The 14,501-nt window shown below is 36.2% G+C and overlaps 1 protein-coding gene across 1 annotated transcript in view; it reads left to right on the top strand.

The window, feature by feature from the left end:
• The first annotated feature begins 1,303 nt into the window (after window positions 1-1,303).
• The window catches only part of SLC39A8 (solute carrier family 39 member 8), a 104,485-nt gene continuing 91,287 nt past the window's right edge, over window positions 1,304-14,501 (top strand). Inside the window, exons 1-2 of the mRNA XM_078002033.1 lie at window positions 1,304-1,453; window positions 2,852-2,928. The gene's annotated coding sequence lies outside the window, so the exon portion shown is untranslated. The remainder of the gene's footprint in view (window positions 1,454-2,851; window positions 2,929-14,501) is intronic.

Raw genomic sequence — 14,501 nt, 5'->3', positions numbered from 1 at the left:
GTATTAATTTGCTACCTATAATGTATTCATTATGAAATTTTAGAAAGCACAGGAAATATTTTTAAAAATACTATTGGTAATCTCATCCCGAAGATAACACTAGTAGCTGTTATGTATATCTATGTTTTCTTTTCTCTTTTTTAATCACTATTTATGCCTGAAAGTTTATTTATGTCTCTATATGCCTCCATTAATTGTTCTTATAAGCTCGAGGATTATACTCTATAGTTTTGTATCCTTGCTTTTTCTTCCCACTTAATATTATGTGTACATCATGGAAGATGGGGTATTCACTCCCTCAAGCATTTATCCTTTGTGTTGCAAACAATCTAATTACACTCTTCTAGTTATTTTTAAATGTACAACTAAATTGTTATTGACGGTAGTCACCCTGTTGTGCTGTCAGATACTAGGACTTATTCATTCATTTTAACTACTTTTTGTACCCATTAATGATCCCCTCCCCGTCTCCTCTTCCCCACTTGGCAACCTGTTTTGTTCATCGATAATCCCTCAGTACACAGAAGAGTGTCTAGAGGGCACCCCAAAAATATTTGTTGAATAAGTGAAGGAATTGTATTTTTGAAATTTGCATGATCTCATTAGCTATTCCTTAGAATCAAACCAGAACTTACTTGTAGTAAAAGTTATTGCCTGTTAAATTGAGGATCAAAATAATCATGCTGTCTCACAGTGTTTTAAAGGAACTCATTTCTATAGTGGCTTTCTCATATAGTTAGTGATGACAATGTTTTTACCAGCTCATCTTTAGCAGGTTGTGCAACTTGAGGTTTTTCATTGATGGGGTAATATTGTTCCCGCCCTGCCCCTTCTCTTGAGAATAAGAACACACTGTTGCTAAGAGGCTGGTAAGGATTAAGCATTCTCTTGAGCAAAATAACACTGGTTTATGCTGGAAATAACTGTAACTTGGTAGTAACAATGCGCTGCTGACAGGGTCCCAGCTAGAACATGCATTCCTCACCATCTTGAGGCTTCCTGGATGAGAACCACTCACTGAGAGCAGTTTGTAAGATTCATCAAGGCTGTGCCTTGTCCTCCATATATTTCCTGTAGATTTACCTGGGAAACCAACCTCTTCACTTCAGCTGACCTGAAATCCCCACAGGTCCGCTCAAATGCTGGTATTTGTTTGCGTCCAAAGCGGAAGTACAGGGAGTATCAGTGATAACATACTGTTTACATGAGTGATAGCTGGGAAGAGAAGTTCACCAGGAAATCCTGGTGAGACTCCTACATTCACCAAGGGGTGTGGCAATGGGCAGACTCAGGAGTCTTCAGATTTCAGAGCAAGGACCTGCAATATAGGCAGGAAGAGGACAAAGGGTGCTGTCAGGGTGAGCAATTATGGAGTCAAAGCCTGGAACAGATGTTATGTACTTCTCAGTCTCAGTGAAGGCTAGCCCTGTTCAACATCTTACAGTTCTATTGGGTGAGTTGATAAATTAAAGCCATCTCCATAAAATGCCATTCCAGACTAACATATGGGATTGACTTAATTTTTCCATTTAAAAATTCCTGCTTTATATTATAAGCTTTAAAATTGCTTTCTAAGTAATGGATTTAAAAAAATCTGAGTAGGCATGTATCCATGGTTATAGCAATGATGATAGCAAAGATTTCTGAAGATAGAGTTTTTGTCCTAGATTTTTATAGGGTTTCTATTTATCAACCTTGCTTCTGCTTTCCTTCAGCTCTTTCTATATGATTTGAAAATTTGTTTACCAGTTTTTTGTTGTTAAAAAATTTAACATTATTTAACATTTTTATTTTACTCATCAATTCATTTATTTTATCAGTTATTTATTGAATACCTAAAATATGTGGAGTATTTTAGACACAATGGGAAATAGAAAACTTCAAAAACTCTAATTGAATAGATGACATAAACAAATCTAAACAGGTAATTAAAATACAGTGTAATGTTTTAAGAACACATAGGAGGGGCACCTAACCAAAAATTAACATTACAAGATTTTCAAGAGTAAATGCAGTCTAAACTAGAAGCACTAAAAAGCTGGAAGTGTAGATGAGGAGTGAAGAAGAGCATTTCAAGAGAAGGAGGCAGCATGTGCAAAGTTCCTGAGGTGACAGACCACATGGCTGGTCAGAGACCTGAGAGTAGCTCATTGTGACTAGTGTATCAGGTGAGAAGTAGGAATGGTGAGAGATGTGACTGTGGAGGAAAACTAGGTCTTTATTAGGACATAACTCAAAAATCATATTACAGAACTCAAAGACAATGGGAAATAATTGAAGGCTATTATGACTGAGTTGGATTAGATAGTCCATTTAGAAAGCACACATTGACTTCCCCATGGAGAATAACTTGGGAAGGGACAATTTGCAAGTCAGGGAGACAGAAGATGACAAATTATCCAGGTAAGAGTTGATGGTAGCCTATCCTAGGATAAAGGCAGTGGGCTTAAAGAGAGTAGATCAATTTGAAAGCCATAGTAGAATTACCATGATTTGATAATTGATGGCCAGAGAGGGTATACAAAGGAGAAAGATAAGGGAATGACATTGACTGTCTTAGTGTGGTTTCTCCTAAAAGCAAGTCTGTGTCAATAACTGGGATGCAGGAGGTTTATTTTAGAGATTATCCCAAGAAATAAGAGTGAGAGAATGAGGAGGGAGTGTTAGAGAAGGAGAAAAGGAAGAAAGCCAGTAAAGGGTGCACTATTGAACTATTTATTGCTGTAAAACCCTGGGGCACATATTGTAGGAATTCCCTGAGAAACCATGTTGAAAGCTTTTCAGAAGTGACCCTTTGAAAGACTGGAGACTGAGCCTTTCTTCTCTGACTCTCATTTCTCTTTGGTTTAAGGTTGCCTCCAGGGATGTTAACTCCTCTATGCTTGAAAGCTGCTGAGCAGGTTATTAGAATTCTAAAGAAAACCTGAGGTAAAAAATATGAGAGAATGACTTGAAGTGAAACTACAATTAGAGGTGGGCTAAGAGGATATGATGTTGGGCACAAGTAGGGTCTACTACAGTGACCATGTTTCTGGCACAGGTAACTGGATGAGCCAGCATATGTTGAATTCCTGAAATATTTTTGAGACATCCATGTGGTGAGATCCAGTAGGTAGAGGGATACAGTCTGGCATTCAGAGCTGGCACCACAGTAATGAATTTAGAAGCCACAGTCTAACCGGAGGGAGTGTATTAGTTTTCTAGGGCAGCCCTAACAAAATACCACAGGCTGGATGGCTTAAAAAACAGAAACATATTGCCTTCCAGTTCTGGAGCCTGCTGACAGGATTGATTTCTTCTCAGGTCTCTCTCCCTGGCTTGTGGATGGCCGTGTTCTCCCTGTGTCTTTACATAGTCTTTCCTCTGTGTCTGTGTCTTAATTTCCCCTTTTCACAAGAATGCCAATCATACTGTATTAGGGCCCACCCATGTGACTTCATTTTACCTTAATTACCTCTTCAAAGGCCTTATCTCCAAATAGAGTCACATTCTGAGGTACTGGGGGTTAGGAATTCAGCATATCAATTTTTTTTTTTGTGGGGCAGGGCGGGGGGGGGGGGGTGGGTGGGACACAACCAAGCCCATAACAGGTAGTAATCGGCACAAAGGGAGTAGATAAGGTGTTCAAGAAGCATGTGTAGAATGAGGGAAAGAACAAGGTTTGAAGGGATACCAACATTTAAAATGACTAGCATTTAACACTAACAAAACAATACAAAAAATGGAAGGAAAACTGGAAAGTATGGCTTCCTGGAAGCCAAGGGCAGGACTGTTTGAAGAAGGATGGAGTAGTCAGCCAATGTCCAGTGCTCCTGAGAGGCCCAGTAGAGGAAGACATATGAGATTGCTGAGCTTATGGGTTGGTGTTTGAAAAGAAGGTGAAAACTTGGGCTGGGAGAAGGAGCATCCTCAGGACACCACCAAGTAGGTGTACAGGTTTGGGTGCTGCTGAGAAGAAGACAGAGGTGGGTAAGGAAAGGTCTAAAGAGGCAGGAAAGAGAGCAGCTGACTGGCGGAGCAGCTGACTGGCTTGTGGCAGTCGAAGAGAAAACTGTCCACAGCTCAGACACAGAATTCATCTTAGATGAGTGTAGAGACACCACTTCCATGTAACTAGGGTGGAAGGAGGAGATGATGTGAAAAATGATTGGAGAGTAATAGGGGATGGTTATACGAGCAGAGCTTTGAGGGAGAGAGAAGTTCTTTTGAATTAAACTAAAGTTTGAAGTAAGATGTGATACAAGAGCATACAAATGTACATTTAAATGATTTCTATGCTGTGAAGTCCAATATCACTTCATCATTGAAATTTCTCAAATCTTTCTTCATGAAAGCGGTATTGTTAAGGCATCCTCTTAAAAAAGATGAGTTCAGTGGAAATATGAACATAAAGTATTAATAAAATTATTGTTATTATGTACACACATAGATTACAAAAATGCTGTTGTTATATTAACTCATGTCCAAAAGGTAGCTTGAATAAAACATATAGTGCTCTTCTTCTATGGAGGCCTTGATAGAAAGTATAGTAATTTAAGAAACTGTAACATTTCATCCCTGATATCTTCAGTTAGCACAGTATCTTTAATATGCTGCTCTATCTTGCTATTAAACTACTGTTTACTACTGATAAACAAGGCAATGAGAAAATGGAAAAGGCAAATTTATGTGGATATAAGTGGTGATTACTGTAAATTATCACATCATAGACTAATGTGATCATAGCCCCCTTCAAATTAGATATTGCGTTTTATGAATACATTTAACAGTGCTCCTTAATTTTCTCTTTTTACTCAGTTCATTGTGCTAAATTTCTGCTGGCCCACAGAATAAGAACTGAGCAAGAAATCTTCATTTATTGCATATATTTGCATAATATCTGATTTCATATTCCTTATCTGTAAATTGCCCTAATATCCAGGAGGAAGTTATTTTTTCTCATTTGATATAACTAAGATAATAATTGTACATGTCAATGAAATTATAAGGTGGTGTTGTTGCTGGGGGATTTTAGTGAAAATTAAACTGATTTGATAGTTCAAAGTTCTTATCCCAGTTTGCATTTTATCATTTATCCACTTAGATATCACAGAAAGGCCCTTTGGTCTTAAGTCTCTTCATTTCCAAATCTGTCAGATAAACGTTAAACATCTCTTTTTCCTAATACATAGGATGAATGTGAAGATTAGTGTCTGCTAATAGCTGTAGAAGGTGTAATATAAAGACATCATAATTTACCTTGGGATAAAATATAAGTGATAATGTATGCTTGCACAGCATATAAACTTTATATTAGTAGTAACTTCCAAATTCTTGAAAAATTATAACAAAATCCTTGCAAAATTTTACCGTCCATAAACAAAGAGTGTTTATATCCAAATGGAAATTTTCTGTACTTAATGTAATTAAAAATCTGAAAGCAAATGTATTGCATCAATTTTCTTTGAAGATATATGAAGTACCAGGGCCTGGAGTGTGGTTAAAAAATACATCTATCCCCTGTCTTTTTGGAACTTACAGAGTCTAGTAAGTGAAACAGAAAATAGCTACATTAAAAATAAACATATAATATTACATGTTATAAAGAAAAATAAAGTACAATAAATTACTTTGACAAAACTATCTTCTGGGGAGTGGAGAGTGGGATGAGGGATCGTGACCAGAATAAGTGCATTTGAGAATGGGAGGAGAAGTAAAGACAGCAATTGTAGGTAACTCAAGAAATTTGGCATCAAAAGCAAGCAAAACAATAAGGCAATAGCTTAAGAGAGATATAGGGTCAAGGAAACTTTTAAGAGATAAGAGATAATGTTTTCTGCTCATGGGAATGATTTAGTACAGAGTGGGAAACTGATGACCTTTTCGTCTCCTAGGGCTGCCATAACAAAGTGCCACAAACTGGATGGCTTTACTGTCTCGCACACAGTTTTGGAGGTTAAAAGTCTGAAATACAATTGTTGGCAAGGGCCATGCTCCCCTGAAACCTCTAGGGTAATCTTTACACGCCTTTTGCTAGCTTCTGGTCGTTGCTGGCAATCTTTGGCATTTCTTGGCTTGCAGTTGCATAATCCAATCTCTGTCTTTGTCATCACATGATATTCTCCCTGTGTGTCCCTCTGTCTTCACAGGGCTACATTCTTAAAAGGACATCAGTCATATCAGATTAAGGGCCCACCCTGTTGATTAAGATGATCTCATCTTAACTAATTCCATCTGCAACAACCCTATTTTCAAACAAGGTTACATTCTGAGTTACTGAAGGTTAGGACTTCAGCATATCTTCCTTTAGGGGACACAATTCAACCCATAACAAATAGAGTGGTAGCTTGACAGAGATGTAGGGTGGGAGGAACTTTTAAGAGAAAAGAGACAATATTTTCTGTTCATAGGAATGATCTAGTCCAGAGCCGATGATATAGTAGGAGAAAGAAGGTTAGAATTGTGGAGACAAATAACTTGAGTAGGAAAAAGGATGAGATCCATCGGAAGGCTGGTCTTGTAAGAAAGCGTGGAAAAATCATTTGCTGTAACAGAAAAGAAGGCAGAGTTTAAGAATTCAGATAAGGTTGGGTTGTAGATATTGTGATGGCAAAAGTTTCTCTTTTCAGTGCTTATATATTTTTTACTAAAGAAGAAATAAATATCCTCCCTTCCCTCCCTCCCTTCTTTCCTTCTTTCCTTCCTTCCTTCCTTCCTTCCTTCCTTCCTTCCTTCCTTCCTTCCTTCCTTCCTTCCTCCCTCCCTCCCTCCCTCCCTTTCTTCTTTCTTTCTTTCTTTCTTTCTTTCTTTCTTTCTTTCTTTCTTTCTTTCTTTCTTTCTTTCTTTCTTTCTTCTCTTCCTTCTCTTCCTTCCTTCCTTCCTTCTCTTCCTTCTCTTCCTTCTCTTCCTTTCTTTCTTTCTTTCTTTCTTTCTTTCTTTCTTTCTTTCTTTCTTTCTTTCTTTCTTTCTTTCTTTCTTTCTTTCCTTCCTCCCTCCCTCCCTTTCTTTTCTTTCTTTTCTTTTCTCTTTTCTTCTTTCTTTCTTTCTTTCTTTCTTTCTTTCTTTCTTTCTTTTTCTTTCTTCCTTCCTTCCTTCCTTCCTTCCTTCCTTCCTTCCTTCCTTCCTTCCTTCCTTCCTTCCTTCCCTCCCTCCCTCCCTCCCTCCCTTCCTTCCTTCTCTTTCATCTCTCTCCTTTATCTTTTTTTCTTTTTTTGTGATAAAATCTCTCTATTGCTGAAGTTGCAGTGTAGTGATACAATCTCAGCTCACTGCAGCCTCAACTTCTTGGGTTCAAGCCATCCTCCCCACTCAGCCTCCTCAGTAACTGGGATTACAGACATGTGCTACCATGCCTTGCTAATTTTTTAAAAACACTTTTTGTGGAGATGATGTCTCACTATGTTGTTCATGCTAGTCTAGAACTCCTGGCTCAAGCAATCCTCCAGCCTTGTTCTCTCAAAGTGTTGGGATTATAGGCGTGAGCCACTGTATCTGGCCACAAATGTTTTTGATATGAAATTCAGACCAATGTCATAATCATCATTAGTATTCTTTTAGGGCATTGTGGTATATACTGGAAAAGGAAAGAAGTATATGAAAGCACAGCACCATGCTTGAGATACACATACACATACTTTTATACATTTTGCATTTACTGAGCCTCTGCTATGTGGCTTTATGCTAGACACTTTATATATACTATCTACTTTAATCCTCACAACATTTCTGAATGGCATTCCCAGGCAAAAAAGTCCCTCTTTTTCCATATATACTTATACTATCTAAATATTAAATAAGTTCATGTCATAGGCCAGAGGCTAATAGCACACAGTCACGTGAACAGGTCCTTTGAAGGTTGTTATGTAGTCAGTACAAAGTTGAGAATCATAGAGTTTTATAACTTTTTAAAAAGAAATATTTAGGATACAGATTAAAGACCAATTAAAAAATAAAAAAGCCAGTATTTTAACAATTTTAAAATAATTGAAGGTAAAAATACACTGTGACCAAGCACACGTAGGTTCTTCATAACAAACTTCACGGGTTGATCAAACACTGCAGTCTCTTTGTACTTTAACCTGGGCTCTTGGCAAGAAGCCCGGTCAGTAGGCATTTTTTTTGTTTGTTTGTTTCTCAAATGTAGATCAGCTTATTAATAGATAATGGTCTTGATCATCTCTATCAATATTTATATCAAAAGAAGATTATAAATTTGAAATACGTATTGCTTATGATTTTTAATTCTGATCTTTGTTTTAAATGAATTGACATTTAAAAACAAATTTGTTTGTCTGTATTTTGTCTATCTTTGATTTAAATTCACTCTTAATATTTAAGAATATATAGAATATATATATTCTTTGCGTATGCAAAGTGTTCTTGTCTGGTTAAGGCAATAAATTAATTTTCCACATATTCACATACCAGAATTGAAACATCAGATAACAAGTCAGGCAAAGGTTATACAAGGAAATGAATATCTGTAAGAAAATGATGGCCTTTAGCTGATGACATGTTAATCTGAATGGCATAGTGAAAATACTGTTATCTTCAAAATAGGCTTCAATCAGATCTGCCCCACAGACCTAATTGCTCCAGAGTGATTATGTCATCATAATAACTGTGGATTAGAGAGGGTAATTATAGATATTATTTTTGTTGATGGTATTGTTTTTATAGTCATAAACATTGAATTCTACAGCGTCAACAGGGACATAGATGAGTAAAAAAAAAAATACCAGTGATAAACATTCTCTATTTATCTTAAAACCCAGGCATCTCTGAACTAACTCTGCAAACAGGTTTGATATGCTTTGGTCTGTGATGACGTCCATTCTTCAGTTCTATACCTATCACACAGGCCAGGTGTAGTGTTTGCAGACAGTAATGCTAAACATCCTGCTTCCTTTTCTAGTCCCATTTTTCTAATCTTACTTTCCAGCATTGGCTAAGATGGAGGACTTACAGGCTTCTCTTAAGATAAAAGAGCAGAAAGGACATTTGAGCTTATCGGCTTTGACTTTCTGTCCTACTCTCTGAATGGCAAATTTATTTCGGTTCCATGTTTGTTCCAAGATTTTTCTGAGTATTTTTAAAAGATTCAAATCCCAGAATCAGAAAATGATGAACAGAACAGGCAGCGACCTAAAATACATAATTTTGCATTTTAAAGATTGAAAACTTTGACATAACATTGGTAAAAGTTTTCTTTGTATTAAATCTCAGTAGTCTAAGTAGGAAGAAACAACTTGGAGAAGTTGCATTTTATTCCTATTTTAGATACTTATATGAAATATTTTTGGTGATTTTATCTTAGATTAAATATTTAAAGTTTATTTAGACACTTAGTAATATTTTAGATTAAAACTCTCTAACTTATTTACTATCCCTATGAAATATTTTAGACGAAAATTCTGTAATGTGGTAGCTATTTATTAGGTCACCTATTATATCTTACTCATTTGGATTTTAAGGTTTTAGTCTAAATTTTCCCTTTACATGTGGGAGGGTGCAGTTGCAGTTGGCAAGTTTTATGGAGCATAATAATTCTGGCCTTGGGGAATTTCTTTTCCTGCTAAATATAGGGTTTGCTTACTTAGTTCTTGTTTCTACAGCAGTAGGATTACAGTTTAAATATATAATAAGTCCTCAAGGTAGTTTGAAAATAAAAGTTTGAAAATTACAGTTTGAACATGTGATTACACCTTTAATAATAAAACAAATTGGGAAATGTCAAAGGAAAGAAGAACTTAATATGTGAAACATATTGTCAAACTCATCCTGTTATAGAATATCTCTTCTACCCTCCTTATTTCTTTCTTTCCCCCTCAGATTCACAAATGATAAATAATAAAATATTGAAAACGAATCCATATGAACTCCCTATTTTGCTGGAATTAACTCCATCATAGCAATTTATTCTTCTTTTAGATGAGAGAAATGTAGGCGATTAGGCAAAAGGGACTTCGGAACAAAGCAAAGCACCTACTTATTCCTGTTTGTTGTTAACCTTAAAAAGACTCATGTGCTTTTGTCTAAGTAAAGTTTTACACTTCTTTGAACATAAAAAAATTGTTTCAAATCTAAATTAGTTCCAAAACTGCAGTGGAAAGTATATTTTTTCATTTTTAGAAAGATAATAAGCATGTTTTGGTTAACTTGAATTAATGACTGGATTGTAGGGTTCACAGAAGACATACAAGGTCCATATGTTGCCCACAGACTTTGAGAAATACACATTTACCAAAGAAGGCAAAGTGTAGTGTTTGCAGACTTTATAAGCCAGCAACAATTAGGGCCTGGAACATAAAAATCATTGGACATTAGTAAATCTGTCATTTTTTCCATGGCCCTAGACTTTATGTCTTGTGAATGTTTCTTCTATCTCAAATACAAATTAAACATTTCTTTATGGTTCTTAGGATATTGGAACATACTATTTTTGGACTGTAAGTTTCCTGTGTATTTAAACCATTATCTTTTCCTGTAACATCTGTCCTTAGTTTTAGTTTATTTTTGTGTAAATCATACTTTATTTCAAGTGCATTGATCCTCATTAAGTCTTTATTACAAGAATGGCTTATATATAAATGTAAAACCACAGGTACCAAATATTGTTTTGTCATTTGTTTGTGCCCCCCCAAATTTTTTCTCTTCCTGAAGTGTACCAACCAAAAGTATTAGAACAGGAAATAGAACCGGAAAACATTAAAACAGTTCATGGTAAAATGAAAATTTCCACCCAGGTTAAAAAAAAAAAAAAAAAAAAAAAAAAAAGAGAGCAGTGTTGTCTGCAGTGGGTTCCCTGGAGCTGCAGAGAACTAATTTTCCATTCTAGAGAAGATGTGCTACCTAGCTTGTTTGATGTTGTTATGTGTGTACAGACAAACAAGTAGTGTCACAATGCTGTAAATCATGCTCAAAATGACTTCTCAACCTGGTTTGGCCAGTTTGAAATTTTAGGTTTCCTTGAATATATAACTTATAAAATGCTTTAATTTATGTCATCTTAACTAATTCTTGTAATAACCTCCTGAGATACACAGAATTGTTAAGGGACTCAAACTATGAATACTACAAAACTGTTCACATTGTTTCAGTTAGAATCAGAACTCAAATCTTCATTCTTATTTCATTGCTCTTTCCACAATACTGTGCTGCCATGAAACCTTGGGTTGGGATAGTTGATGCTCATGCCTTAGGGAACATAAACCTCTTTCAAACAGGGCTTTTTGATTTAACCACAAGTTACAGATGAGTACCTAATAATAGAGAGAGTAAACACATCATTTCACAAAGGTGTTCTGCAGCAAGAATGTGATGTGAATAAATATCTGGAAAAGACGGAAACTAATCAAGAAAATTCTTGTATAGATTTAAGCTCCTAGTAGTGCATATACTGAAGAGAGGACACTTTCTGTTTGTTTTTTAAATTTCCAATAGTCTCACTTAAATTCTTAAGTTAAAGGTACTTTGCAAATTACATAAACCAGGGATATCATTAACAAAAATAAAAAATAAAAAATGCAAATAGAGCTTGATCAGTTATCATTTTTTGTTCTTAATTTTTAATATTTTAGCATGCATAAAGTTACTGGGGTTAGGAGATTTGAAGGAAAAGAAGGCAAGAGAAGAAAGGGAAGAGAAGAGGCTGTAGGTTCCTGGTACTAAGGGGTTGAGAACCCAGGGGAGAAGAGTTCCTTGTCATAATTTCATTTCATAAGTTTGTCTAAGGCTAGGCTTTGTACTAAGCTCTTATCTTGAAAGGAAAATTTTTAATTGTTCTCACATGATTACATTTCCCAGCAGCTCAATTTCAGTCAGGCTTTTGGACTCTGATCCTTAAGAGTTGGGAGAGTGGAGATATGGGAAGTACTCTCATGGAGAATTATTCATGCCTGCTGTTCAGCTTACCCCATGCTGCATCAAAGACGTGGCATTATTGAGAATTCAGAGTGAAAGGAGTTGGATGCTTTTCAGGGCTTTGTAAAACATTTATTTTAAATAAATCTCTGCTTTTTGGTTAGCTTTCAGTAGTAAAGAAGCATGCCAGCCACACAGCATGGGGTCTTCCTGTCTGCTGCTCAGGACTCTCTTCTCACCAGGTATAGGGAGACAATCTACTGAGCCTTACTCTCCCTGTCCCCATTTAGAGTCTACTCAAACTTCTTCCATCATCTACATTTTGATAACTTTTTACTCCTTTAAGTAAAACATGCCTTTTGAAAAAATGTTAAGTACTGGCCAGGTGTGGTGGCTCACACCTGTAATCCTAACACTTTGGGAGGCTGAGGCGGGTGGATCACCTGAGGTCAGGAGTTCAAGACCAGCCTGGCCAACATGATGAAACCCCATCTCTACTAAAACCACAAAAATTAGCTGGGCATGGTGGCACATGCCTGTAGTCCAAGCTACTTGGGAGGCTGAGGCAGGAGGATTGCTTGAACCTGGGAGGCGGAGGTCGCAGTGAGCCAAGATCGTGCCCACTGCACTCCAATCTGGGTGGCAGAATGAGACTCTGTCTCAAAAAAAAAAAAAAAAAAAAAAAAAAAGAGGATATAAAGGAAAACAACACATTTTTCCCTACAGAGAAACATATTGTTCTTCCCCCTTTGAATCACCTGTCCTCAGACCTACTTCTTAAAAGGAAAACATCGTAAACAGCTTGGCACATATTCCTCAGACCTTTGTTAATGTACACACAAACACGCATGCGCACAGTTGTTTACATTGTTTTAAAACGTGTTCTGCCTCAAATTTTTTTCATTAATTTACTCAGTATATTTCCATGTTAGTATATGTAAATTTTCCCAACACTCCAATAATAATTTTAAAATTTACAGAATTATAAAGCACAGAAACCATGCTGAGCTAATGCTGGATGAGCTCAAGTGAAACAGCAGCGTAAAGGGTGGGGACACTGGTTCAGGAGAAAAGAATGAAAGGAAAGGGATAAAGAAGAAGAGCTAGGAAGAACATAGGTTAGTATAATTTCCAATTTCACTTACTCAATGACATTAAAGTCGTAAGGGTGTTATTCTTGAAACATTGACTGGTGTTTATTTTGTGGTGGTGAAATGGAAAAGGACAAGTTTGGGCTTTCGTTTCAGTCTAAATGTGTTACTTGGCCATACTGCTTAACTCTCCTGAGCATTCCTTTCCTGATCCCCTAAATGACAAGATTAGACTTGGTGTAATTTATGGATCTTTCCATTTCTGATTAACGCTTTAATTTCCTGGAAAAAAAACTAAGAGTTTTGTAAGGTATAAAGTAGTCTTTGTTCTGAGATATTCTTAGTTGTTCTTGTCCATTTCCCATTGGCCTTTTGCTAGGCTTATTACATGGGTCATGTTACCTACCATTCCAGCATATATGAACACCTGCATTCAGCTTTACAGTTGATAAAGGGATTTCACACACTTTATCACATCTGATTTTCACAATTATTCAGTGTGGTAAATTTAGCAGGTGTTATTTTAATCCCCATTTTAGAGATGAGGAATTAAGAGGGGCCTTGGAGAAATCTAATTCCTACCTATACTGTCTCTGGTATGGATGGCTGAATAGACATAGATGGTCCAGATATAATAATTATCTAGCTCTTATTTGAGCATTTTAGGTATGGCTTATTGGTAATAATGAGAAATAAATATTGATACTGATAATACAGGATAAAGGAGGTTTAAATTCACTGAAGAGATTTTGTTGTTGTTGTTGCCTCAGATGATCATAAGGAATCTTTGAGGATATCATTAGACAAAGACTTGGAACTTTGAGACTTTTCCTGATTCTGCCAGATGCTGCCTTTATATTCCAGATTCTCCAATTCCAAGAACCCCCTTGCAGTTCTCTTTATTCTCTCAGGTCTCTCAGGGCATTTTATTTTGCATTTTCTCATCTTGGAATGTTCTTCCTTATTTTTTATTTTTTATTTTTTGTCTTTCTGTTAAACTTCTACTTATTCTTAAAGCTCAGGGTTTACCCACTCTGGAAACTATTTGCTCACTTCATCTGCAGACACTGGTGCTCCTATCTCTCTCCACCGCAACATTTAAAGTCTTCATTACAGCAACCATCTTTCACCTTCCTCCAACCTGTACCTACAAGCTACTTAGGAGTAAAATAAGGAGTATCTTTTCATTCTTATATTCCAGACACAATGGACTGTGATGCAAATGCTAAAAATATGTATTAGTGAGTAAATTAATTTCACTGAAAATTACACTTTTTGTAAAATTTTAGATTTAATTTTAACGTAATTTGTTGCAGGAACTTTCTCCTTTCCTCATCAGTATTCAATGTTTAAATTTTAAAATTAGGAGGTACATATAGGGAAGTGGTCAGCACGGTAAAAATACTTGTATTCATTCTGATCCATTTTAGAGTAAGCTGCTAATCTCATGTTATCCTGGAATAATTTAACATGCATTTTTGGACCATTCCCTTGCTTTCAGGCACAAGGTGATATTCCAGGTTCATCCTGTTCTTTGTCTGCTTCTGGAATCAGCCCTTTTTCTAAGGG

Source organism: Macaca mulatta, chromosome 5 (genome assembly GCF_049350105.2).
Source record: "Macaca mulatta isolate MMU2019108-1 chromosome 5, T2T-MMU8v2.0, whole genome shotgun sequence".
Lineage (NCBI taxonomy): Eukaryota > Metazoa > Chordata > Mammalia > Primates > Cercopithecidae > Macaca > Macaca mulatta.
Note: the sequence above shows the minus strand (reverse complement) of the source record. Positions and strands in the feature narration are given on the sequence as shown.